We start from the raw sequence: 26,345 nt of genomic DNA, 5'->3' as shown, positions 1-26,345 counted from the left end.
AGTCTCTCTAAAGATAAGAATGAGAACTTGGGTGTCTACTGTACATTTTTTCCTAAGATTACAAGTAAATTGAGTGTGACGATTTTAGCCTCTTTCATAATCAGGGATATTAATTATACTCTGCTATAGTTTAAGGTATCTCCAAATAGGTGTATGTAGGGGAGGAAGATGACATTTGTGCCTTTACTCCCATGGCCTTAGAGTAGGAATAAGGATCACTCCTTGGTGAATGGATATTGGTGAAGGGTAGAGGCTCATGTCCACGGAGAGAGGATGATGCTGGTGAAAGGCTGCATGATTAGTTGATATAACCAATCTTACACAAAGAGTCCTTCCCTTTTTTTTTTTTTTTTTTTTCGGTACGCGGGTCTCTCACTGTTGTGGCCTCTCCTATTGCGGAGCACAGGCTCCGGATGCGCAGGATCAGCGGCCATGGCTCACGGGCCCAGCCGCTCCGCGGCATGTGGGATCTTCCCGGACCGGGACACGAACCCGCCTCCCCTGCATCGGCAGGCGGACTCTCAACCACTGCGCCACCAGTGAAGCCCGAGTCCTTCCCTTTTGAAAATGCTAACTACCTAGGTGACTTTGGGTGTGTTTGAAAGGAGTTAGGTACAGGTGGGAAGGGTTTTGGTGGCATGGGTGCACTGTCAGATGTCTTAGGAAGCTTGTTCTACTTCATTTCCTGACACTGCTGAGGCTTAGGGATATTTGGGGGCTTCAAAATACATGGATGAGGGAGGAGCCCAGAACTTTTGAACTGAAACTGATGAATTAGAGAGAAAAATACTTTTTTCTTTAAAGGTTAGACCTTTAAAAGAAGGTTATAAAAGTAGATTTGGGTAGCTTTCTCATTGATTCACAACTGAACCATCTTCTTAAAAAAACAGCAGCCCTTTATGCTTGATCATGTTCCAGGAATCTTGATGTGGTGATTCTTTCCTGGGATAAGAGGTTGACAGATGGCTCCCGAGGTTCCTTTCTACTTCGAAATTGTATGGTTCTCATAAAAGCGTTTTTCTTTCTTTTTTAAAAAAATGTATTTTATTGAAGAATAGTTGATTTACACTGTTGTGTTAATTTCTGCTGTCCAGCAAAGTGATTCAGTTATACTGTACCTATATAGATACATTCTAAAAGGATTTTTCTTACATGCACATTGTACTTCACATATTTATATAGAGTAATAGCAAAGGTTTTCTTCCCCTTTTAATTTGAAACTGACATTAAAAGTAGTTAACAATGTGAAAGGTAATAACATTCCACATGTTTAAACTGATATTAGATGCACATCTCTTAAAGGTGGCCAGAACCTCAGAGGTATCCTCAGGAGAATTCACCTGACTTACTCACCTCTCTTGATCATCATGTATGATGAGATTTTTAGATGATGATGATGATGATTAAGCTAATAAATGTTGCTTGGGTGAGAAAGAACAGACTGTTTAGAATTTTGTAAAATAAAGTAAACCTCAGTCCATCTCTCATAGACAGATAATATTAATAGCTTTTGTTTTTAATTTTTAAATTTTGGGGGGAGGGATACATGTAACTTTAGATGGTGTTTTTTAGAAAGTTTTTTTACGTTTAGGTCTTGTAAAGAACAAAATAATTTTAGTTGAGAAGAATCAAACTACACTATGCTTCCTAAATGGTTAATTAATTCAAACACAGATTACAAGAGTACCTATATTCACCCATACATAATTTCAAAATATTTAAGAAGGTGATTTGAAGCTCTGGGTATGTGGGAGGGGCATGTCAACTGTGAGTCTCAATTAAGGCAGTGATTCTCCACCAGGAGTGATTTTGCTCCTAGGAAACATTTGGCACTATCTAAAGATATTTTGATTGTCATCACCGGAGAGGTGGGAGTGCTATTGGCATCTGGTGGTGAACATCCTACAATGCACAGTTCAGCTCTTTTTTTTTTTTTTGGCTGCGTTGAGTCTTCGTTGCTGTGTGCGGGCTTTTCTATAGTTGCGGCACGCGGGCCCTAGAGCGTGTGGGCTTCAGTAGCAGCGCATGGGCTCAGGATTTGTGGCACACAGACTCTAGGGTGCACAGGCTTCAGTAGTTGTGGCGTGTGGGCTCAGTAGTTGTGGCACACGGGCTTAGTTGCTCCACAGCATGTGGGATCTTCCTGGACCAGGCATTGAACCCGTGTCCCCTGCATTGGCGGCAGATTTTTAACCACTGCCACCAGGGAAGTTCCAGGTCAGCTCTTTATAATAAAGAATTATCTGTCCCCAAATGTCAATAGTATCAAGGTTGAAAAATCATGCTACAGGGTGATATGAGCTGTTTACTGATGGAATATCCTCCCTCAACAATATCTTTCAGTCTTTCCTTTGGATCTGATCAGATTCCAACCTCCTGACTAGAGGGTTAAGGCCATGCTGATAGCATTCTAGGATCTGAGTGGAAGAATAGATGAGATCTAAACATTAAATAAGTATATGTTGACCTAATTCTTCAGTGTAGGGTATGGTACCTCTGCCTTTAATTGTGTTTGTACCCTGTAGTCCAGAGACTCTTCATTTTACTCTCTCTAGAGAGACGCAGACTCCCAACAGAGGGAATCTGGGGTTCTAGCAGCGTCTTAAATGGCAAGTGTAGGATTGATTGCCTTGTTTACAATGAAAGCCTCCAGATTCAAGATTAAGACAAACAAAAGTGCATTGTCTACACCTACTTTCAGCCCATCCTACCATCTTTTCTCTTTAATCAAAGGCATTTATATTCGTTAAGAAATACAGGACCAGACTAAGTAAGGCAGGTTGCCATTTTATATACAGTGTCTCCTGGATTTCTACTGTGGAGGCTATCTAGAGGGCCTTAGGATTGGATATACTGCTTTAAATTGCCTGTCTTTCTTTTTAACAGCTTCTTGTCCTGATCACCCAAAGGTACCATGTAAGGATAGCATTAAGCAAGTAAGGGGTAGTCATAGGGACAAAATAAAAGTTTCAGGGAAAACCATTCTTAAATCTTGTAATTATACAGCCATAGGATGGGGAACTTTCATAGTTATTGAACCACAAATTTCTCTCTTGCTTTCTGCTCCAACTCATCCCCAGACATAACTCAAAGTGAAGTGCCCTGCCAGTGTGCTTTCTGCTGAATTTGCCACAGCTCTTGATGACAGAAGAAGCTCTTCAAGTGTTTCCTCATTGACTGATGGGTGAATCCAAGCTGCATGAAACATTGTTGGATTTCTGTGTCTTTATGGAGCACATTCTCATTGTCACAGTTTGGGGTTTGCCTTTATTGAATCTGTCACAGGCAGAAGGATGAGTCCAAAGTAGAAACCTAAATTGACAGGTATCTGCAGAGGATCAAAGGGAAACCTAGACACTGAGCATAAAAAAACGCCAGAAGTTAGTCATAGATTTGGCTAACCAGAATCTAGAATGTCAGATTAAGGGTCCCAGTCTGAAACTAACAAAATATCAAAAGAGACATACACCTATCAAATGCAGAATGAGAGATTCAGAGTTGAAATTAAAAGGTAAATAAAATAGAAAACTAAGCAGGACTTGTAGTCTTTTCTTCTTTTAATACTGTAGATTGCAGTTGGGTCAGGCTGGGCAGACAGAGGAAGGGACTGCTGAAGTCAAAAGACAAAAGGCTTCTTGCTTTTGACTACACGAGGTCTGGAATCCACACTCTTTGTATACAAAGAATACTTGAAGTTTTCCAGAGTAGTGTTCCCCAAAGTGTGTCCGAAGGAGCACAAGTTCTGTTAATGCAGAAAAATGTTTGGAAAATACTGGATTAAACAAAATTAAGTTTCTTCCCGAAGACTCCCAGGAGCTAACGTGTGCTGTGTATCTCCCCTAGGGGAAATGTGTAAACAGTGTTTCCCAGATGTATTCAACCTCTGAACCCTTTCTTACAAGGACTTTACAGGAACAGTATTATGTAGACCATGTTTTGGGAAATCATGCTCTGGTCACTATCTATGTTCATATAGAATCTCTATGTCTTCTGTTCAGAACATTTGTTCTGCTGGCTGTCAGAGCTTACCTTGTCAAATTTTGCAGCTGAATGAATATATTGATATATTTTATCCTTATTCTCTAGGCATTGTTTATGAAGATGACACAAAGCATTGAGGAAAAATTTGAAGGCCTTTTACTTTATAGCCAAGTTACAAATGAGAGTGACAAACTGAACTTCTGGTAGTTTAGGTCTCTAATTAATCTTACTCTAGGGAGCAGATGACCTTGAATAACTTACCAGACTAATCCACTCACTACGTTAAACTTGCCTCTGTTCAGATAATTAAATTTGGATTATGTTGAGTTTGAAGAAGAAGTAATTATTTTATGTATTTTTAACCCCTCTCCCCAGTTGAATTTTGAATGGAGGTAATTGATCCAATTACACCCTAAGAATGAGATTTTAAGATATTTTTCTCTGTAAATATTTCATGGACACAGAAATATCTGGTGTTACTGAAAAAGAAATAACGACAAGAAGACAAAGGGGTTCAATCTGCATGATGTTGAATTCTTTGGGAGGTGTAATGCAATATGTGGGTGTAGAAGACTCTATTAGCCATCGGATGATGTCATTCTACAGTGTTATTGTATGCAATACACATGCATTTCCTAAGGTTTTTAGGGTGATTTTTTTGCACATGTGCTTACCGCAGTGCCTTAACTGAGCAGATACTCAAGTGTTTAAGAATTACCATTGTTATTTTAAGACTTTTGATTACTTTTAGAATAATAAAAAACAGTGTTATTTAATTCAAATGACTGCTGCATAGTGTGGTCCCAAGATGCTATTTTAAAATGTTCTGCCCTCATAAAGATAATTATTTTAAATTTCATGGTAAAAGTATGCATGATCACAGAGATCATGTTATAATATAAACCTTGTTATATTTAAATATATATATATATAAATCTTGTTATATTAAAAGAAGGTTAAATATATAAGTGTAAATGTAAAAGGTTATAAGAACCCTGGTAATGATAGTCAGATAGCTTTTTTTTTTTTTTTGTACTATAGACTCAGAAACTTAGTTTAAAAGTATAGTGGGGGCTTCCCTGGTGGCGCAGTGGTTGAGAGTCCGCCTGCCAATGCAGGGGACACGGGTTCGTGCCCCAGTCTGGGAAGATCCCACATGCTGTGGAGCGGCTGGGCCCGTGAGCCATGGCCACTGAGCCTGCACGTCCGGAGCCTGTGCTCCGCAACGGGAGAGGCCACAGCAGTGAGAGGCCCGCATACCGCAAAAAAAAAAAAAAAAAAAGTATAGGGGAGAGATGCAAGAGGGAGGGGATATGGGGATATACGTATGCATATAGCTGATTCACTTTGTTATACAGCAGAAACTAACACAACACTGTAAAGCAAATTATATTCCAATAAAGATGTTAAAAAAAAAAAAAGTACAGAGACGTGACCAGGTAGAAGATACTCTCATCTGTGCCCTGAAGATCCTGAAAGGGCCTTAGACTAGGCATTAGTCCCTTGCCAGCCACAATCCATGAGCAGGCCTGTTGGCATAGGGACCAGGCAGGAGAAACTCTCATCTGCATCCCAGGAGAACCTGAAAGGGCCTTATATGTGGCTTTAGCTTCCTCACAGCCACAGTCTGCCAGTCTGCCAACAGTCCTGAGGCTGTAGGGTCCTAGCAGGAGACACTCCCATCTGTGCCCTCAGAGATCCTGAAAGGGCCCTTTACTCCAGTCCCTTCACAGCCTCAGTCTGCTAGCAGTTTTGTTGGCACAGAGACCAGGCAGCAGAAACTTCTGTCTGAACTCTTGGAGATCCTGAAAGGGCCCTATACTTGGTTCCAGGCCCTCCCAGCCACAGTCCATGAGCAGTTAAGCTGGCACAGGGACCAGGTGGGAGACATGTCTGTGCTTCAGGAGATCCTGAAAGGCCCTACACTTGGCTTTAGCCCCTCTAGTCACAGTCAGGGACCAGTCAAGCCTGCTCAGGGACCTGGTGGGAGACACACTGATCCATGCCTCCAGAGGCAGGTCTGCAGAGTTCAGTCTTGGCTGTGAAAACTGAAACAGTCCTGGGGCTTGCTTTCAGCCTCTCTCAGCCATGGTCCAGGGTCAGTCTTGCCCACACAGGGACCCATCCAGTGACCAGGCAGCAATCGTCCCGGACACTACACCTGCCACACATCTGGTAATAGATCCACTGTCTGAAGACCCCACTGTGGACCCTGAAGTGGACACTTATCCCAGCACCACCTTACTGAATAAGGTACTAGAGGCAGTTCTAGCCACCTGGGCACCAGGCATGATCCATACCCACCTGAGACCCTGATAACAAGCCTGCCAACCAAAGATCTCACCGCATACCCAGCAACAACCTCATAACCAGCTCCAACCCAGCATAACTGTGGTTCTATAGGTAATCCCATCAACCCAAGGAACAGACAGGAGAAGGTATTTTCTTGCTGAAACCAGTCTGTAAAGCCTGGAAGAGGTGTTCACTCCTTTAAATGCACAAAAAACAATGCAAAGCCACATGGATCATGAAGAGTCAGGCAATATGACACCACCAAAGGAAACCAAAAAAGCTCCAACCACAGAGAAATGAAGATCTATAATTTGCCTGACAAATAATTGAAAATAATCATCTTAAAAAACAATGAAATGCAGGAGAACACAAATAGACAACTAAACAATCTCAGGAAAACAATGCATGAACAAAATGAGCTTAATAAAGAAATAGAAACCATAGAAAAGAATGAAACAGGAATCCTAGAGCTGAACAATGCAATGACAGAACTGAAAAATTCAGTGAGAGCTTCAGCAGCAGACTTGATTGTGCAGAAGAAAGAATCAGTGAACTAGAAGACAGGTCATTTAAAATTAGCCAGTTAGAAAACTTTTGTTTCACTTATATATGTATACATATTAGATAAGTGTGTGTTTGTTGGATTGTGATATAAAATGTATTTTTTATATCAAAAAAGTTTTCAGGCCATTGTAGTTAAGTTATACTAGCAAATAAAAGCACAAATTAACCTCAAAAAAATTAGCCAGTTAGAGGAACAAAAAGGAGAAAAGATGAAAAAGACTGAAGAAAATCTACCTGAATTATGGACATCATCAAACGAATGAACATTCTCATCATGGGAGTCCCAGAAGAAAGAGAAAGGTCAGAAAAATTAAAGAAAGACATAATAGCTGAAAATTTTCCAAATCTTAGGAAAGATATGAACACTCAGTTATGGGAAGCTCCAAGGATCCCAGATGAGATCCACCCAAAGATTACTTTGAGACACATTACAATTCAATGTTAAAAGTCAAAGAAAGGAGAGGATTTTGAAAGCAGCAAGAGAAAAATGACTTGTCACATACAAGGGAAACCCCATAAGGTTATCAGTGGATTTCTCTGCAGTACTGTGCATTTCAGGAGTGAGTGAGATGATATATTCAAAGTGCTAAAAGAAAAAAATCCTGCCAACCAAGAATACTATATCCCTTTTGCCTTGTAGGCAAAAACTGTCCTTCAGAAATGAAGGAGAAATAAAGACATTCCTCAACAATCAAAAGCTAAGGGAGTTCATCACCACTAGACCTGCTTACAAGAGATGCTAAAGGGAGTTCTTCAAGCTGAAATGAAAGGGCACTAAATAGCAACATGAAAATGTATAAAACTCACTGATGAAGTTAAATATATAGTCAAATTCAGAATACCCTATTAATGTGATGGTGGTGTGTGAAACACTTTTATGTCTCTAGTATAAAAGTTAAAAAACAATAACATTAAAGATAACTATAGCTACAATAATTTGGTAATGGATGTACAACATAAAAAGATGTAAAGTGTGACATCAGTAGCATGTCTGGCTAAAGGTTTATCAATTTTGTTTATCCTTTCATAGAATCAGATCTTAGTTTCATTGGTCTTTTCTATTGTTTTTTTAGTTTCTATTTTATTCATTTCCACTATCTTTATTATTTCTTTCCATCTACTAACTCTGGGTTTTCTTTATTCTTTTTCTAATTCCTTTAGGTGTAAGGTTAGATTTTTTATTTGAGATTTTTCTTGTTTCCTGATGTAGGCTTGTGTTGTTATAAACTTCCCTCTTAGCTTTTGCTGAGTCCCAAGATTTTGGGTTGTTGTGTTTCCATTTTGACTTTTCTCCAGGTATTTTTTGATTTTCTTCTTTGATTTCCATTGGTTGTTTAGTAGCATGTTCTTTAGCCTCCACTTGTTTCTGGTTTTGCAGTCTTTTCTTCCAGTTCATTTCTAGTCTCATGTTATCGTGGTTGGAAAAAATGCTTGATATGATTTCAATCTTCTTAAACTTACTGAGACTTGTTTTGTGGCCTAGCATGTTATTTGAAAAGAATGTGTATTTTGCTGTTTTGGATAAAGTGTTCTGTATATATTTATTAATTACATCCGGTCTAATGTGTCATTTAAGGCTAGTGTTTCCTTATTGATTTTCTATCTGGATGATTTGTCCATCAATTTAAGTGGGGTGTTAAAGTCCCCTACTATCATTGTATTACTGTCAATGTCTCCCTTTATGTTGTGAATATTTGCTTTATGTATTTAGCTACTATGTTGGGTGCATATATATTTATAATTGCTATATCTTCCTGTTGTTTGATTCCTTTATTATTATGTAATGTCTTTCTTTGTCTCTTTTTACAAAGTCTTAGACTTTGTTTTAAAGTCTATTTTGTCTTATATATGTATTGTTACCCCAGCTTTCTATTCCTTTCCATTTGCATGGATTACCTTTTCCATCCCCTCACTTTCAGTCTGTGTGTTTCTTTAGATCTGAAGTGAGTCTTTTATAGGCAACATATATATGGGTTTTGTTTTTTTATCCATTCAGCCACTCTGTCATTTACATTTAAAGTAACTATTGATGATTATGTGCTTCCTGTTATTTTATTAATTGATTTCTGGTTGTTTTTGTAGTTCTTTTTGTTCCTTTCTTCTTCTTTTGGTGTCTTCCCTTGTGATTTGATGTCTTAATGGTATGCTTGGATTCCTTTCTCTTTTGTGTTGTGTATGTGTGTGTGTGTGTGTGTGTGTGTGTGTGTGTGTGTATTATAGGTTTTTGGTTTGTGGTTACCATGAGGTTCATATATATGATTATTTAAAATTGATGATCTTTTAAGTTTGAACACATTCTAACCACCTTACAGTTTTACTACCATCTCCATGTTTAATGTTTTTGACATCATATTTTATGTCTTTTTGTTGTGTATATGCCTTAGCTACTTACTGTGGATATAGTGATTTTACTATTTTTGTGTTTTAACCTTTCTACTAGCTTTATAACTGGTTGATCTAGTACTTTTACTGTATGTTTCCCTTTACCAGTGAGATTTTTCCTTTCACAATATTCTTTTCTTTTCCATTTAGAGAAGTCCCTTTAACATTTCTTGTAAAGCCAGGTTAGTGGTGCTAAACTCTTTTAGCTTTTGCTTTTCTGTAAAACTCTTTATATTTTCTTCAAATCTGAATGATAAGCTTGCCAGGTAGGTTTTAGGTTTTTTCCTTTCATTTTGAATATATTGTACCACTCCCTCTGGCCTGCAAGTTTCTGCTGAAAAGCCAGCTGATAATATTATGGAAGTTTCATTGTGTATAGCTAGTTGCATTTCTCTTGCTGCTTTCAAGATTCTTTCTTTATCTTTAATTTTTGCCATTTTAATTAGAATGTGTCTTGGTGTGGACCTCTTTGGGTTGATCTTGTTTGGGACTCTGTATGCTTCCTGGACCTGGATGTCTGTTTTCCTTCCCAGGTTAGGGAAGTTTTCAGCTATTTCTTCAAAGAAGTTCTCTGCCCCTTTCTTTCTCTGTTCTCCTTCTGGGACCCCTATGATATGAATGTTAGTATGTTTGATGCTGTCCCAGAGGTCTCTTAAACTATCCTCATTTTTTGAAATTCCTTTTGCATTTTTCTGTTCAGCTTGGGTGGTTTCCACTATCCTGTCTTCCAGATTGCTGATCTGTTCCTCTTTATCATCTAATCTATTGTTGATTTCTTTTAGTGTATATTTTTATTTCAGTTATTGTATTCTTCAGCACTGTTCTTTATATTTTCTAACTCTTTGTTGAAATTCTCACTTGTTCATCTATTCTTCTCCCAAGTTTGGAAAGCATCTTTATATGATCATTACCTTGCACACTTTATTGGATAGATTGCTTATCTCCACTTTGTTTAGTTCTTTTTCTGTGGTTATGTCTCATTTCTTTGTTTGGAACGTAGTCCTCTGTCTCCTCATTTTGCTCAGTTCTCTGTGTTTATTTCAATGTGTTAGGTAAGTTGGTTACATTTCTCAATCTTGGAGAAGTGGCCTCTAGTAGGAGATGTCCTATGGGGCCCAGAAGCACTCCCCTCTGGTCACCAGAGCTATACACTATAGTGTTGCCCTCAATGTGGGATGAGTTTGCCTTTCTATTGTGTTGGGGCTGATTACTGTGGGTGCACTGGGACGCCAATCTCTCCCCTGGCCTGATTGGCTGCAAGGTCATGCTTCATGTGGTGGCTTCAGGGTAGGCGTCCTTTGCAGTGGGCTGTGTGGCTTGGGGGTGGGTGGGGCTGGGTCCCCCTGTGGCTGTCTGTGCAGCCCAGAGGGACTAGGACCTGGTGTTGGCCTCCTGGAGGGTGGGACTAGGTCCTGCTGCAGCTATATGCATGGCCTTGGGGTCTAGGGGCTGGTGCTTGCTCACTGGAGGTCAGACTTGAGCCCCCATGTGGCTGTCTGGACAGCCTTGGAGGGGGGCCAAGATTGGGGCTGGTGCTAGTCCACTGGTGAGTTGAGTTATGTCCCTGGTGCTATAGACTAGAGAGAGGATTCCAAAATGGCACTTGCCAGTGCTGGTGTTATTGTGGTAGAACAGACTCCCCAGAATGGCTGCTCTAAGTGTCTCTGTCTTAAGCGGGGAGTCCCAGTTGCCTCCTGCCTCTCCAGAGGGCTCTCCAAGATCAGCAAATGGATTGACCCAGACTCTTTTCAAACTATTGCCTCTGTGATGGGACTCAGAGCATGTGAGGTATTGTGTGTGCCCTTTAAGAGTGGAGTCTTTGTTTCCTGTAGCCCTCTTGCTTTCCCAAAACAATTCCCACTGGTTTTCAAAGCTAGATGTCCTGGCTTTGTCTTCCCAGTGCAGGAGCCCTGGCTTGGGGAGCCTGATATGAGGTTTGGGCCTCTGCATGGGGACTCACTGGGGGTCTCTGCAATTATGATGTTCCTCCCATTTGTGGGTAGCTGACCCAGGTATCTGAGTCCTGGCTATACTGTGTCTGCTACCCATCTTATGGTTTCTTCTTTATGTCTTTGGTTGTAGAAGATCTTTTCTGCTAGTCTTCAGGTTGTTCTCATAGTTGCTTTATAAGTAGCTGTGATTTTGGTGTGTCTGTGGAAGGAGGTGAGTTCAGGGTCTTCTTACTCTATCATCTTGGCCATCTCTCTAATATTATTAAAATGTCCATATTACTCAAAGCCATATATAGATTTAATGTGATCTCTATTAAAATTCCAATGGTATTTTTCACAAAAATAGAAAAAAAAACTATCCTAAAATTTGTATGGAACCACAAAAGGCTCTGAATAGTCAAAGCAATCTTGAGAAAGAACAAAAAAGCTGGAGGCATCACAGGTCCTCATTTCAAACTATACTACAAAGATATAGTAATCAAAACAGCATGGTACTGGCATAAAAACAGACACATAGACCAATGGAATAGAGCATACAGCTTACAAATAAAACCATGCATGTATGGTCAACTCATATTTGACAAAGGAGCCAGGAATACTCAATTGGGAAGAGAGAGTTTTTGCAGTGTATGGAATGGGAGAAAATATTTGCAAACCATATATTAGATAAGGAGTTAACATCCAAAATATGTAAGAAACTTATACAACTTGATAACAACCCACCCCCTGCAAATAGTCCAATTTAAAAAATGGGCAGAGGACCTGAATAGAAATTTTTCCGAAGAGATATACAAATGGCCAACGGGTACAAGAAAAGTTGCTCAATATTACTAATCATCAGGGAAATACAAATCAGAACCACAGTGAGGTATCACTTCACACTTATTAGAATAACTATTCTCAAAGAGACAAGTGGCAACAGGTGCTGGTAAGGATGTGGAGAAAAGGGAACTCTTGTGCACTGTTGATGGGAATATAAATTGATGTAGCTACTATGGAAAACAGTATGAAGGTTCCTCAAAAAATTAAAAATAGAACTACCATATGATCCAGCAATCCTGCTTCTGGGTATATATCTAAAGAAAATGAAATCACAATCTGGAAGAGATATCTGTACCCCCATGTTTATTGAAACACTGTTCACAATAGCCAGGATATGAGAAAAATCTGTGTTTATCAACAGACAAATGGGTAAATAAAAGGTGATATATATATATATATTCCATGAAAAAGGAAATACTGCCATTTGTGACATGGATGGACCTGAGGGCTAAGTGATAAAAGTCAGACAGGGAAAGGCAAATACTGTATAATTTTATTTGTATGTGGAATCTAAAATAAAGCCAAGCTCATAGAAATGGGAAGTAGAATGGTGGTTGTTAGAGAGAAAATCTTCCAGTTATAAGATGATTAGGTCCTGGGAATCTATTGGACAGCCTTGTGACTATAGTTAATAATACTATATCTTAAGTGATCTCACCACAGACACACAAAATCATAATTATGTGAGTTGATGGATGTAACTAACCTTATGTGGTAATCATTTTGCAATATTTGTGTGTATCAAATCATCACATGCACTTAATTGTGCACAATTTTATATATCAATTATATCTCAATAAAGCTGGTAAAAAAAGGAAAAAAATGGAAAAAAAAGTACAGACTTATTCTTTATGTTCAAGATCAGTTTTTCTCCAACCTATTTCTCTTTATAGTTCAGTTGAGAAGTAAGTACACACAGAAGCTGCTAGTTCTTCCTTTTTTTTTTTTTGCGGTACACAGGCCTCTCACTGTTGTGGCCTCTCCCGTTGCGGAGCACAGGCTCCGGACACGCAGGCTTAGTGGCCATGGCTCATGGGCCTAGCCACTCCACGACATGTGGGATCTTCCCAGACTGGGGCACGAACCCGTGTCCCCTGCATTGGCAGGCAGACTCTCAACCACTGCGCCACCAGGGAAGCCCTGCTAGTTCTTCCTTTCCTGGACCTGAAGTTCCTGGAAGGTGGATGGTAAACAAGTGTTGACTCACTTGTTTTCCATAGCACCAGGAAAGTGTCAAAGTGAGATGCTCATTAAATTCCTTTTTTCTTGAAACTGGTATACATAAAACTGTCAGGCCATTATATTCCTCTGCTTCCTTATAAAGCCGTCTAAATCTGTTTTCTTCATGTTATTTTGAGCATTATGGTGGAAGCAAAGAAAAACCATATTCTCTCAGCTGCTTGTGTTACATTATTTAAAAAATGAAACAAAACTCTCACCTTGCAGACTCCAGTTTAATTAAAGGGTCGTTCCAAATACTCTTATTTTAAAAATTGTCGGCTACATATTGAAGAAATATTCTCGATTGTTCATTTTCAATCATATGAAGTAACATTTCTTGTTGAAGAAATTCATTCAAAAGACGTTTAATATCCAGATCAAGGAATCTTATGGAACTATTAACAATGAGAGGATCAGGGCAAAGGGCACAATGAATAGAAGCTATGACAAGCAGAAGTTGTCTGAGGTTCTTTTGTATTTGGCTGCAAATGACTAAGTAAGACCCAAAATAGCTGTGTCATGTGATGTATGATATGATTGTGAAGCATTAACTGAAAACTTATAAACAGATGCTTTTCTGAGACTATTGGAGAAGGAACTACTGTTTCTGAGTGTCATATCAATTTTAACTATTGGTAAGGAAGATATGAAAAATTAAAATGAAAATCTTAGTCAGTTTTAATGCATCTGAATCACTCTTGGATGACTGCCAGGTGCTCATGTGCTTGATGATAAAGTCTTATCCAAGACTTACCTAAGGAGAGCAAGAAGTGAAAGCCTCAGAAATGATGACCTCTCTGGGAAACTGCTGCTCCCTTCCCACACCACAGCTAGACTTGGTTGGTGGTAAGTGATAAAATCTAATGGCTGGAGGGTTTTTGATTTCAACTTAAGCTTTAGCTGTCTTACAGAGGGGAGAGAGTATGGGTTGATCTGTTATAGTATTCATCATTTTGTCCCTTTTACCCCTATGATTTAGAGGAGCCACCTAAATTAAAAAAATAAAATATTTTTTTCCATATGCTGAAAGGAAGATCTGTCAAAGCATCTGGTAATATTCAATCTAACAATTTTTAGGGTTGGTGAAGGATCTGCTAGGTTCTTTTTAGGCTTTTAGAGGCTTTTAAGTCATTAGCTCTTACTCAGCACTTTCTATTATTGCTATTTATTTTCTTAGGCAAGAGAATAAATAATTTATTAAGAAAAAGACAAAAATTAAATGAATGTGAATTTATGCTAAACTAGTTCATGCCCCATGCTTTTATTGTCTACCAGCACATACCAGAACACTAAATAAATATGGGCTTGTCCTATGTATCTGCTTTTCATTAGAAAATATATATTTTATTTTTCCTTGAAGATCCATGATGTAGAATTTTTATTTATTATAGGAATTATTTTTTAAAACACCAATTCATGTTGGAGCAAGTCATACTTTATCAGACACCCACCTTCAAGTTAGATGAGTAGATGGGCAGAAACGCTTGACAGTATCTAATGAACTTGATACAAAAATTTTAAAGCAAAATGATCGTAAAATATTTGAAATAAATAGATTCTACCTTGCTGAAATTGTTTATTTGAAAAGTAAATATAGTACCAGACCTTTAATTATTCTTTCTGTAGTAAAGAGCATTCAGAGGGAGGATCTCTGATCACATCAGACCTTTGGATATTAAGAGCCTTTGCTGTCTCCATTAGTATTTTTAAATCTGACATCAGAATCTTCTAAAGAAAATCTTTTTTTGCATGTCTGGGAGGTTAGGGTGAGTAGGAAATAACAGTGGATAGGAAATAATGCTTTTGAAAATCCTGGTCTTTATGAGGGTTCATCACCCGTAAAATGCTTTCTGTTTATGAAAGAACAGCAGTGTGGGTAGTTATTTGAAGTGTTCTCAAGTTGCAGCATGAGTAGCACAAACAAATGTAATATTAGTTGAAAGATTTGGCTTAAGTTCATTATTTTGTATTTCAGTCTGATTCAGTTGTCTTCAGAAATAAAAGTTATTCACTCCAGAACAAATCTACTCATGGGACAAATAATGAAATAACCTGTAAACTCGGTCACTTAATCACCTGTGGCTTTCATCATGATATCAGATTTAGTTCATAGGAAGACTTATTTCTTAAAGGAATTATTGGACTGACACAAATACAACCTTATTATTGAACTGAATCACAGTAAGCATTTTGTATTTAAAAATATAGTGTTTAAACAAGTGGGTAGGTACAAGTTTAAATTTAGCATTTTAACTGAGTGCCCCATCCAGTCTGGTGACATTCTCTACCCAAAACAAAACAAAACAAAAATAATCATTTTCATAGTCAAATAAGTTTGGGAACTAAGGCACCAAATATTCCTACCCCTTATTTGGAGATTCTCAATATATCAGAGAGTATTAAAGCCCTGTCCCGCAATTAAGAAACACTTTCATTTTTTAATCTAGATATTTTGAAGTTATGTGTTTATACACAAATAGTTGGGAGTCAAGTAGTTTTGGGATTTTAGACAAACAGCAGCCCTGAGACCTTCTTTTCCATTTCCCATTCTCCAGAGGCAACCATTTTTCATCTGTTAGCTGATTCTTTGGTAACTACCTTCATCTTAAAACAACAGAATGGTATGGCTACCTCCTGAGTATTTTTTCTATTTTTTTAATCTATTGACTTCTCACTATGAAAGATGGGAGTTTATTTAGCTTGTTCCCTGATCCCATCCCTCTCTCTCTCTTACTTTTCTCTCACAGGGGCACACATGCACATGTGTGCACACACACAATTCTTACCCCCCCAATTCTGCCTGTAAAATTATGTTGTGATTTGGATTATGCCAACATTTAGTGTTTATATTAAGAATATGTAAATGCAATTTTTAGGTAAACCACGTAGAATAATATAATTCCTATTCTATTTTTGTATACCTTTTAACTTTTTTCTAGAGTTTATTGTTATTTGCTTAGTTTTCTGTGTTTAATTCAACCCCAATTCTCACTAGATCAATAAATCTGTTCTTGGTATGTTCATTTGCATCAGGTTTTCTTTCAGTGTCATCTGTGTCAAGAAGTCTTTCTGAGAGCCTTGTGACCTGTTCCAATCTGTGCTGGATGCCTTCCTTGCCCAGGTGTATGGCTGGCATCCTTAGAGTTCTCTTCCTCACCACCCTGGGGTGCTAGATCTCCTGTTTGCTGTGTCTCCTGACTTCCTCTTTCTTGGTTTACTCTTTTATTTTGGTAGAGTATCTACCAAAGAGACTGGTATCTCTTGAGAAAATGTCTGGAAAATAGTCTCTTATTCTATCCTCACATTTGATTTTTTATCAGACTATATTATTCTCAGTATACAATTATATGCTAGAGTTCTTTTTCCTTCCTTTTTAAAAATTAAAAAAAATTTTTTTTGGCCATACCTTGCGGCATGCAGGGATCTTACTTCCTTCATCAGGGATCAAACCCATGCCCTCTGCAGTGGGAAGACTGCCAGGGAAGTCCCCTCTTTTTCCTTCTCGAGGAAAACAATTGTCTTTTAGCTTCCAATGTTGCTCTTATGGAAGGTCACACTCCTGTGTGTCTCTTCCGCTCTCAGTACTCTTCTTCACTTTTGGCATTTCTGATCACCAAATGTGTGGTGGTTTTCCCCACACCAAGCGACTCAGTGATACCAGCTTGGTGTCCTATAATTTAACTGTCTGCCTGAAAGTAGTGTCAGATCCCACCTGTTAAGGGCTCAGTCCCACAGGACTTCCCCCCTCTCCCTACCCACTTCAGGTACCAATTGCAAATCCAGATTGTTTCCTGTGGATATGACTGACTGGCTGTAAATCACCCCCCTCCTCAGGTTCCCATGACCCCTCCTCAGGTTCGATTAATTTATTAGAGCTACTCACAGAACTGAGGAGAACAGGTTACTTACTAGATTACCAGTTTGTTACAAAGGATATTGAAGGATACGAATGAATAATCAGATAAAGAGGTATATAGGGCAGTGTCCAGAAGGGTCCCGAGCATAGAAGCTTCTGTCTGTGGAGTTTGGGGCATACCACCTACCCAGCATGTGGATGCATTCTCGTTCACCAATCTTGTGGCTCTCCACAGCCTGTCCTTTTGGGTTTTTATGGGGGCTTTATTGCACAGGCATGGTTAATTAAATAATTGGCATTGGTGACTGATTCAACCTCCAGCCTCACTCTTCTCCCCAGAGGTTGGGGGGTGGGACCAAAAGTTCCAACCTCCTAATCAGGGTTGGTTTCCCTGGCAATCAGCCCCCATCCCTTCTGAAAGTCACCTCATTAACATAAACTCAGGTGTGGTTGAAAGGGACTTATAAGAATAACAAGACTCCTTTCACCATTATGGCTCTGGAGCTATTTCAGGAACTGAGGACAAAAGAACAAATACTATAACAAAAGATGCTCTCATTGCTTTTGTGCTTTGGACTTTCCAAGAGCTTTAGGCGCTGTGTGCCAGAAATGGGGACAAAGACCAAATATATATTTTTATTATAAATCACAGTATCACAGTTGCTGTTGAGAAATCCAAAGCAATCTAATTTATAATTCTTTGTATATACCTCTACCTCTAACCCAAATCTTATTTTCCTAATATTCTGGGATTTCAATAAAATGCCTTAGTGTGAGTCTATTTTCATGCACTAGATGGGTCTTTTTAATGTAGAGACTCACGTCCTTCACTTCTCAAAAGATTTTATTAATGATATTTTCCTTTCTCTTCCCTTTTGCCTTCAGAGACTCCTGTTCTTCAGGTGTTAGACCTCCTGGATTGGTCACTAATTATCTTTCTCTCCTAATTTTTGTCTATTTATCTTTTTCTTTACTTCCTGTGAGATTTCCTCAACTTTATTTTCAGCCATTGTAATGAGATTTCCCTTTTTGCAATCATGTTTTTATTTTGCCAAATTTTTTTTTGTTCTATAAATATTTCTTTTAAAAAATAAAATTCTGTTCTTGTTTCATGGATACAATAGCTTATCTCTGATAATTTTTCTTTTTCACCAAAATCATCTTCTCCTTGCATAATCTTTCCTCTAGTTTGAGGTTTTTTGTTTGCTTCCTTTGGGCCTGTTATCCAAATTAGAGTTTTCCCTTAATCTCTGCTAATCCTTGACTGCCTGATCATATTTAAGAGTAGGAGACTAGAAAGCTGATTAAATGCTCTGAGTGTGTGGGTAGGCCTATTGACTGAATGTCATTGTAGGGTGATCTGGATGTGCCAATTTTCAGTATCATGTCTTCTTGGACTGATCAGATCTTCTTGGTGGGGCGGGGGGTGGTCTCTAGTCTGCTAACTGGAGGATAAAGGCTTAGGAGAGTCAAGTTGTGGAAGGGGACTGGGGGTGGTCTCAGCACTCAGAATGCCTATGTTAACTTAATTCACCTATTTTCAAGGTAACTCTATACTCAACTACCCAGAGTCCCTAAGTCCAGAGACCCTTTGATTGATTCTTTCTGGAGAATAAAGCTCTAGAATTGGAGTGGGTCCACCTACCCAGCAACACAGAGTAAGGAAAGACCTAGAATTCTAACTGCTTCTAAACATTTTTGAATCAGAATTAATCTTCTCGATGTGTCATTGCCCCTTCACCCAGAGTTAGGCCAAACTTGAGGTTAAGGGTACAGTTCTCCAAGACTGTCTAGTTTGCCCAAGACTTCTGACACCAGCTGCAAGTTCAGGGATCTCCAGGGCTGTCCTCACATGAGACTAGCTAATGATAAATTTGGAGGTGCTCACAGATTCCTTCAGATTTGATAATTTGATAAGTCAACTCACAGAGCTCAGGAAAGTGCTATACTTATAATTGTAGTTTTATTATACCAAAAGGGTACAAATCAGAACCAGCCAAAGGAAGAAACACATAGGGTGGAATCTGGGACTGAGAAGTTTCCCAACACAGAGCTTCCATGTCCTTAGGGATGCACTACCTCTTGCCCTTGGTGTGTGACAATACTCATGGGGTATTGCCAACTTTGGAAGTTTGCTTGAGCTTCAGTGTCCTAGTTCTTATTGGGGCTTCATTACTTAGACATGAATGATTGAATCTTTGCCCATGTGGTTGCTCAAAGCCCCAACCCTCTAATAACATGAATGGTCTTTCTGTCTGGCTAGCCCCCATCATGCATCACCTTGTTAGTATAGACTATTAGGTGTCATCTGAGGGGCCCACCATGAACAACAAAAATAATCCTATCACTCAGGAAATTCTGAAAGTTTAGAGGTTACCTCTCAGGAGTTGGAACAAAGGCCAGACTTTTTTTTGGGTAAAGTTAATTTTTCACTACATACTTTTCCATCTCCAGTTCCAGAGGTATCTTGTTCCAGCAATTTCAAAATACTTAAAGAATTCTGAAGTAAAATCAGGTTGGTTCTTTGCTCTCTGTGCCATTAGTTTAGGATTTTGTTTTCTTGGGTTGGCTAAGGTATTTATCACTCGTTCATCTGATTTTCAGCTTCCAAAAATATTACTATTTTTCCTCCCATTCTTGAGTGTTTATACTTAAAAAAAAAAAACAAAAACAAATTTCAAACTAAAACCACTCTGCAGTAGTGTTAGTGAGGTTTCTGGAGGGAGCCAAATTAGACACATATATTCAGTTGGCTGTCTCTTCCCAGAAGTTGCCTAGCACTCTCAATTTATTTGTCAGGGGCAACTTTTTGTAGAATACCTATTAATACCTGGTAAATAAACACTGCATTAGCAAACACTTCTATATTGCTTCATTAGTAGAGATAACCAACGAATTTAGGCTTCAGAATCTTTAAAGACAACTTTTCTTTTAGGGCTCATTTCCTTTCTACTTTACATATTGAGGGCACAAAAGCTAAACAGCCCCTTATCACTTATTGACTGGGGATGAGAATGTTGGGATAGAGGAGGATCTTTTAACTTCAGTGTTATCTATTTTTACAATGTTTGAATTAATATATATTACTTTTTAATTAATTAAAACTTTTTAGAATAAGAAAAAACATTGCATAAAATGATCCTAAAATTTTTTCCACTTCAAATCTATGATGCTAGGGTTAATGGAGAGCTAAAAATGGAGAACTCTTTTTATATTTAATGGAGTAGGTAGAACAGAGCACAGAACTCCTTTAATCACTCTGATCTAAAAGTCAGACTTCTAGATCTGAATCAGTCTCTCTTTCTGTTTTTTTATGGGCTATAAAGAAGTTTTTAACCTTACATTTTATACTGATGAAGTCTGCCTGGAAAAGAAGATGTTGATTCTCTCATAATGCTGATTTCTCATTTCATTTTCTTGGTAAATAAGAGTTTGTATATTGATTTTTCTGTCTCATTCTAGCAAACAACTGTAATTTTATTTCTCTTCTTTTGCAATCTTTTTAGAGTTCCTGATCCCTGTGAGACTCATTCCAACCTCCATAGTTTGGTGTTCAAAGCCCTCTTATAACATGCCTGCAATTTACCTTATAGCCTTATCTGTTTCCGGTTCCCAGTTCCCATCAAGCTCCCAATTCCTCTCAACACTGAATTATTTGCTGATTCTCCCAACTTCTTGGTATCTTTGTCCATGTATTTCTCCCAGCCTGGAATTCTGTCCCCATCTCCCTTCTCTTTCTGCCCATCGAAATCGTAGCCATTTTTTTGTTTTGTTTTGTTTTGTTTTTGGCAGTACGCGGGCCTCTCACTATTGTGGCCTCTCCTGTTGCGGAGCACAGGCTCCAGACGCGCAGGCTCAGCAGCCATGGCTCACGGGCCCAGCCGCTCCGCGGCACGTGGGATCTTCCTGGACCGGGCACGAACCCGTGTCCCCTGCATCGGCAGGCGGACTCTCAACCACTGTGCCACCAGGGAAGCCCAATTATAGCCATTTTTACAAGCTCATCTCAAATATTTCCTTCTTCAGTAAAGGTTCTTCCTTATCTTTCCTCCATCCCGGATTAATGCCATTCCACTGGGGCCTCACAGGGCTTTGCCCACATCCTGCCTATGTAATAGGTATCAGTAGATGTGTGTGTGTGTGTGTGTGTGTGTGTGTATGTGTTAGGGGAGAGTGGATGGAGGGAAATTGTCCCCATTAAATTATAATTTCCTTGAAAGTAAATCTGATGAGTCATAGATATACATAATGCCTTATATATAGTTGATTCTCAGTAATGTCAGTTGATTTGAAATGAATCTTGTTTCATTTTCTTTGTATCAATAGCACTGACAAAAGTAACAACTGTATAAATTATGTATTATTTTTACAAATCTACCCCAAGTGGGGTGATGCAGCCAAATGAATCTCTGAGTGACAGCAGCTGACCACTGTAGTGGTGGAAGGAAGACATGGGAGGTGTGATGACTAACTGAGTCAATCTGGGTGTCCACGCCACAGGAGAAGGATCTGAATAATGCAGGGTGGGGGTGCTTAGTAGGAGGACGGACGGCTTGAGCAAGGAAGATGATTGATGAAGTGTGTTATGGGTGACAGAAGACCCTATGCTCTGGGCAAGGGAGTTAGCAGTGATTGAGGAGAGACCCAGGAGAGGGTGCATGGTCTCTGTGTGATTAACCAGATGTAATCAGCCATTTGCCTGAGGGGACAGCCATACAAAAGGATATAGTAGAGGGGAAAAGTGTTGGGGGGAACATCAGTGATAACACCAGGGTCTTTTAAATTGTAGAAATCTGTCTGGGCCCCTGTATTTACGTGCTGTGTTCACTCCCTTTCCTGCTCCCCAAGCCTGTGCACTTAAAGCTTGAGATTTTTCTTCTCACTGACATCCACTTGCAGGCTGCTCTGTTATGGCAGGAGGATTAGAAAGTGAGCCTAATCTGGGGTTACCACAGTGATCTCACTTATCAGTGTTACTCCAGATGAGTGCTGGAGGGTGTGGGGCTGGGAGGAGAAGAGGGCCAAGGAGAAGGAGGAATCGGTGATTATGGAAACTTTCTTAGAGCATCTTACAAAAGCCACTCACTCTTTTTTCCCTTAAGTACAGATTTAACTTAATATTTTGTAGGAATTCTTCGGCTCTCCTCTTAAAAAGCTTAAAGCCATTTAAAGTTTCCCAACCCTTGACCTCACAAGAGGCCAGAGAGTGAGACAGACAGCAAGATTTAAAACTAGGTGATGAATTAGAGCCTCATTCATCTGGGTAGACTGCGACATTTAATTAAGCAATTTATTAAGCTTGTTTTTGTGGGGTTTTTTTTGTAGAGCCCGATTCTAGAGTCCTGGAATCGGATATAGGGTTCACCTCTTGAGTTCATTTATTTTTCCTTAATGCAGTCAAAGCATGAGAGCTAGCCAGAGACAAAATTCAAAACATTGCAGTGGAACTTTTCTTTCCCTTTCAAAATTCAGTCTCTTTGAATAGGTTCTGTGAAGAATGATTATGAGAATATGAAAGAAAAAAAAGAAGCAAGAGAAAAAAGCACACTTAGTGATGCCTAACTTAATTTTCTCTACCCCAGTTTGGTAACATGTCCTTTGTAGCAAGCAGATTCGTTAATTTGGCCTGAATTATGCTTTAGTCTCTCATTTTGGGGGCAGTAAGCAGAGCACAGAAAGATTGAGAGTAAGTATTTAGGTTTGGGGGTGATTTACATGATGATAAGACTACCTCTCCAACTATACACGTGAAGATGCTCTTGTTTGGAAAGAACAGTTTCTTCCTAAGAAAAGAGAGAGGGCTTGAATGCATCTAGCTCAGATTGACTTTGTCAGCTGGTTATGTTACTATAGTACTGTTAATTTATTTATACACTTTAAAATTTATCCTGCTTTAGGATTTGCTCAGTCTTGGGGTATACAGTCTTGGTTCTTCTGAACCGTGCCTGGCTGTGCTCTGTCTACCCAAATACTCTTTTCCATAGTGATCCTTGTTTTGGCAACTGTCTCCTTTTTCTCAACTCACTTATCACCGCTGCAAAAGCCCAGCCTATAACCTCACAAGCCTGGAGCTTATAGATTAGCTTCCAAATAGGGACAGTGTAGTAGCCCTCTCTTTGCAAGAGATTTAGGCCACTAAGGGCATTTGAAGCTGGTGCCTTACAGACTCACCAGTGTCCTGCTGGCATGAAGCAGCCCTGATACCGGCCTTTATCTTGTTTGGCTACAAGAAGAGAACCCGAGGGGGCTGAGAGGAGGAGGAGCCAGGCACTTAATCCTGAAGGACCTTTAGGGACAAAAGCATTTACAGTGAGTACAGTCAGCTGATTTCCAGCTTTTCCGTCCTTTTATTTAAGAGAGACAATCACAAGAGAAGGGAGAAAGAGGTGGGCAGTTTTGATGGGTGTGTAGCTGCATTTTTTGCTTCCTAGTTTGGTCGAAGAGCATGCTCCTGATTTAAATGTCTTATTCAAATTGAATATATTCTGCTAACGTCAGGTTTCGACTGAAAATTTGTGGACTGTCAGGGAGGTAGCAGCACCAGTCCTTGGTTAGTAAGCAAGCCATGGTATGTTTCTTCTGCTTTTGTAGGATGATAGACAGAGTGTGGTGAGAAAAGCCTTAGCACAAATTTTTTTAAAAAAACCTTTAAAATCTTTACTGCTTTTGGCTTTGGCACCTTAAATGTTGAATCTTCTTTGGGTTTGTGGAAAGGAAAGGATTTGATCTGTGTTATTTTTAACAGCAGCTGGGTTCAAGGTGGTATTATCTCTAATGCTGGAAACGTGGCCACAGATAAGCATTTGATGGGGGCAGAGGGGTGGGTGGAGAACAGGAGGTCATTGGGTTCCAGAAAGCTGGTTGATCCCTCCTCTCATGCAGCTTTGCAGCCAGAGATATAACTGCATGTGTATCTGTATGTATTGAATCAGTGCTTCATTTGCATTGTCAGAAGTTGTTGTCTACTGGCTTTTTTTTTTTTTCAAATTTCTCTGTGACTAGAAAGGAATCTTATTGCATGGATCCTTGCATTAAAAAAAAAATAGAAAACTTAGAATTTAGAAGATATATAGAGTTGTGTTGAATTTCCTACTATTTGTTTGCATATTCAAATGGAGTAATTAATTTGATGGGAAAGCAAGCTTGAATAGTCATGATAAGGGCAGGAAAAATACACAGATTGTTATTGTAGATCTCTACAATATGAGGCAGTTTTCCTTTAAAGTATAAATTTATCTTGGAAATCAGACGTGCTTTTGTGAAAATCAGAAATACAGATTGGTTATCCATGGGTGGTACATCTAAATGTGAACTACTGGAATTGAAAATTAAATGTTTATAGTAATTAGTTTCCATGAAAATAAGTAATTAATCAATTTTATGCCACTTCCTGGGCTTGCTATGCTGTTATGACACATACGGTATTCCTTCCCTAGGGACAAAGCTGTATGTGAAGGAAAGTAAATAGAAGTTGAAATATAACTTGAGTAAAGCGTTGCTTTGCTTCACTGTTTTGTGTTATGGAAATTCTCTTGTTTAGTCTGATCAGCTAAATATGGAAACATCACATGCAGGTTGAAATTTTGTAGATGCAGGTAACTTTTGCCTTGGCAGCTTGAATATAAGGTTTCCTTGCCCTTTACTCATGTGTGATGCACACCAGCTACATTTTTTTTTTTTTTTTTGCGGTACGTGGGCCTCTCACTGCTAAGGCCTCTCCCATTGCGGAGCCCAGGCTCCGGACGCGCAGGCCCAGCCGCCATGGCTCACGGGCCCAGCCGCTCCGCGGCATGCGGGATCCTCCCGGACCGGGGCACGAACCCGTGTCCCCTGCATCGGCAGGCGGACTCTCTACCATTGTGCCACCAGGGAAGCCCACACCAACTACATTTTTATTTAATGTTTTTATTTTATTCTATTTGTCCTTTGCGTATATAACCACATCTGTGTTAAGTCTTAAGTGCAAACTCCCAGAGGGAAGAATCTCCCATATTTATTCCTCTGGAAAGAATTAGCAACTTATAATGTGTAAATAATGATTTACAAAATGTGTTTGCATGGTAATAATTTATTTCTTTCCATTAAGTAGGACAAATATTGATGCCGTTTGCCTGCTTTGGTGAAATGGAGGTCCGTCATTTAGTATCTACATAGCTCTCAGTATAGGTAGGATGCTTCTAATAGCTTAGAAATCTCTGGATAAATAACCCTAGGTAATTACAGATTCTCATGGTCAGATGGAATCTTATTGATCATTTAGTCCAATTTTGTCATTTTACAGATGAGGAAACTGAGACCCGCAAATGTGGAGCATCTTGCTCCAAACCACACAAAACTGCACTGTGCCTGCCTGGTGCACAGCCTGATAGTATATATAGAAATGTATGTTGGGATATAAATTACATTGAGCCAATTCTTTGGTATGTTCTTTAGTTTACAGTAAGATATGTATTTCAGAGGAGGCCTTGCCTCGATTTAGGGGTTTCAGAGAAAACACAATGACCAAGCATTGTTTTACAGTTGTACAGGGCTCTTAGGTAGGGGCTTGGAGCTGAGGGAGTGTGTGGGTGAAGGTGAAATGGTTCATTTCACGCTGGCCTGGCACTTAGTTTTCTGGTTTGCTTGAGTCTGGTTTCTTAGAAGAGGGAACCACTGTGACACCAGTGACTTCTTCATTACTAGTTCTTTGACCTTGCACTAAAAACCTTTATTAACCTTTGTGTATCAGATTCCTTCTCTGGGACAGTGATTCTAAATAGTGATTCACCACCCCAGAAGGCAGTGAATTGATTAAAATTTTTAAAGTGCTTCTGGAAATCAGAATCAGAGACTGAGACTAGGGTGTGTTTTATTAAGAAGTAGTGTGGTAGCTCACTCTTCCTGGAGCTTCATCCCTCCCAGTGAAATTTTGATATCTTCTAATTGGTTCCAAAAAATAGTCAAGTCTAGTATTATTGTTATTTTAAAGACTGTATGCAAGGGTGGTTAAAAATGTGGGGCGTGGATTTCCCCCTCTTGCAATCAGGTGTAGAAAGCTGTTGAAGCCTAAAACCATTCTCTAAGGCAGGTACCAAAGTGATAAACTTACCTTATGACATAATATTTTGCTCTTTGCAAATAACTTTGTTTTCAAAAATTCATCTGTAAACCCCCTTATCATTTAATTTAAAAATAAAATGCTCAGGAAATTGGGGGAGAGGCAGTATGCTACAGCATTAGAAGGCTTCTGAAATAATATATCATGAGAATAACTTATTCTTAAGGCTTTTGTCAAT

General features: G+C 39.1%; 1 protein-coding gene across 1 annotated transcript in view; it reads left to right on the top strand.

Moving 5' to 3' along the window:
* AKAP6 (A-kinase anchoring protein 6) overlaps positions 1–26,345 on the top strand; it is a 489,206-nt gene that overhangs the window by 88,553 nt on the left and 374,308 nt on the right. The window lies entirely within an intron of this gene.

Source organism: Delphinus delphis, chromosome 2 (assembly GCF_949987515.2).
Source record: "Delphinus delphis chromosome 2, mDelDel1.2, whole genome shotgun sequence".
Lineage (NCBI taxonomy): Eukaryota > Metazoa > Chordata > Mammalia > Artiodactyla > Delphinidae > Delphinus > Delphinus delphis.
This window is presented reverse-complemented; position numbering and strand designations above follow the sequence as displayed.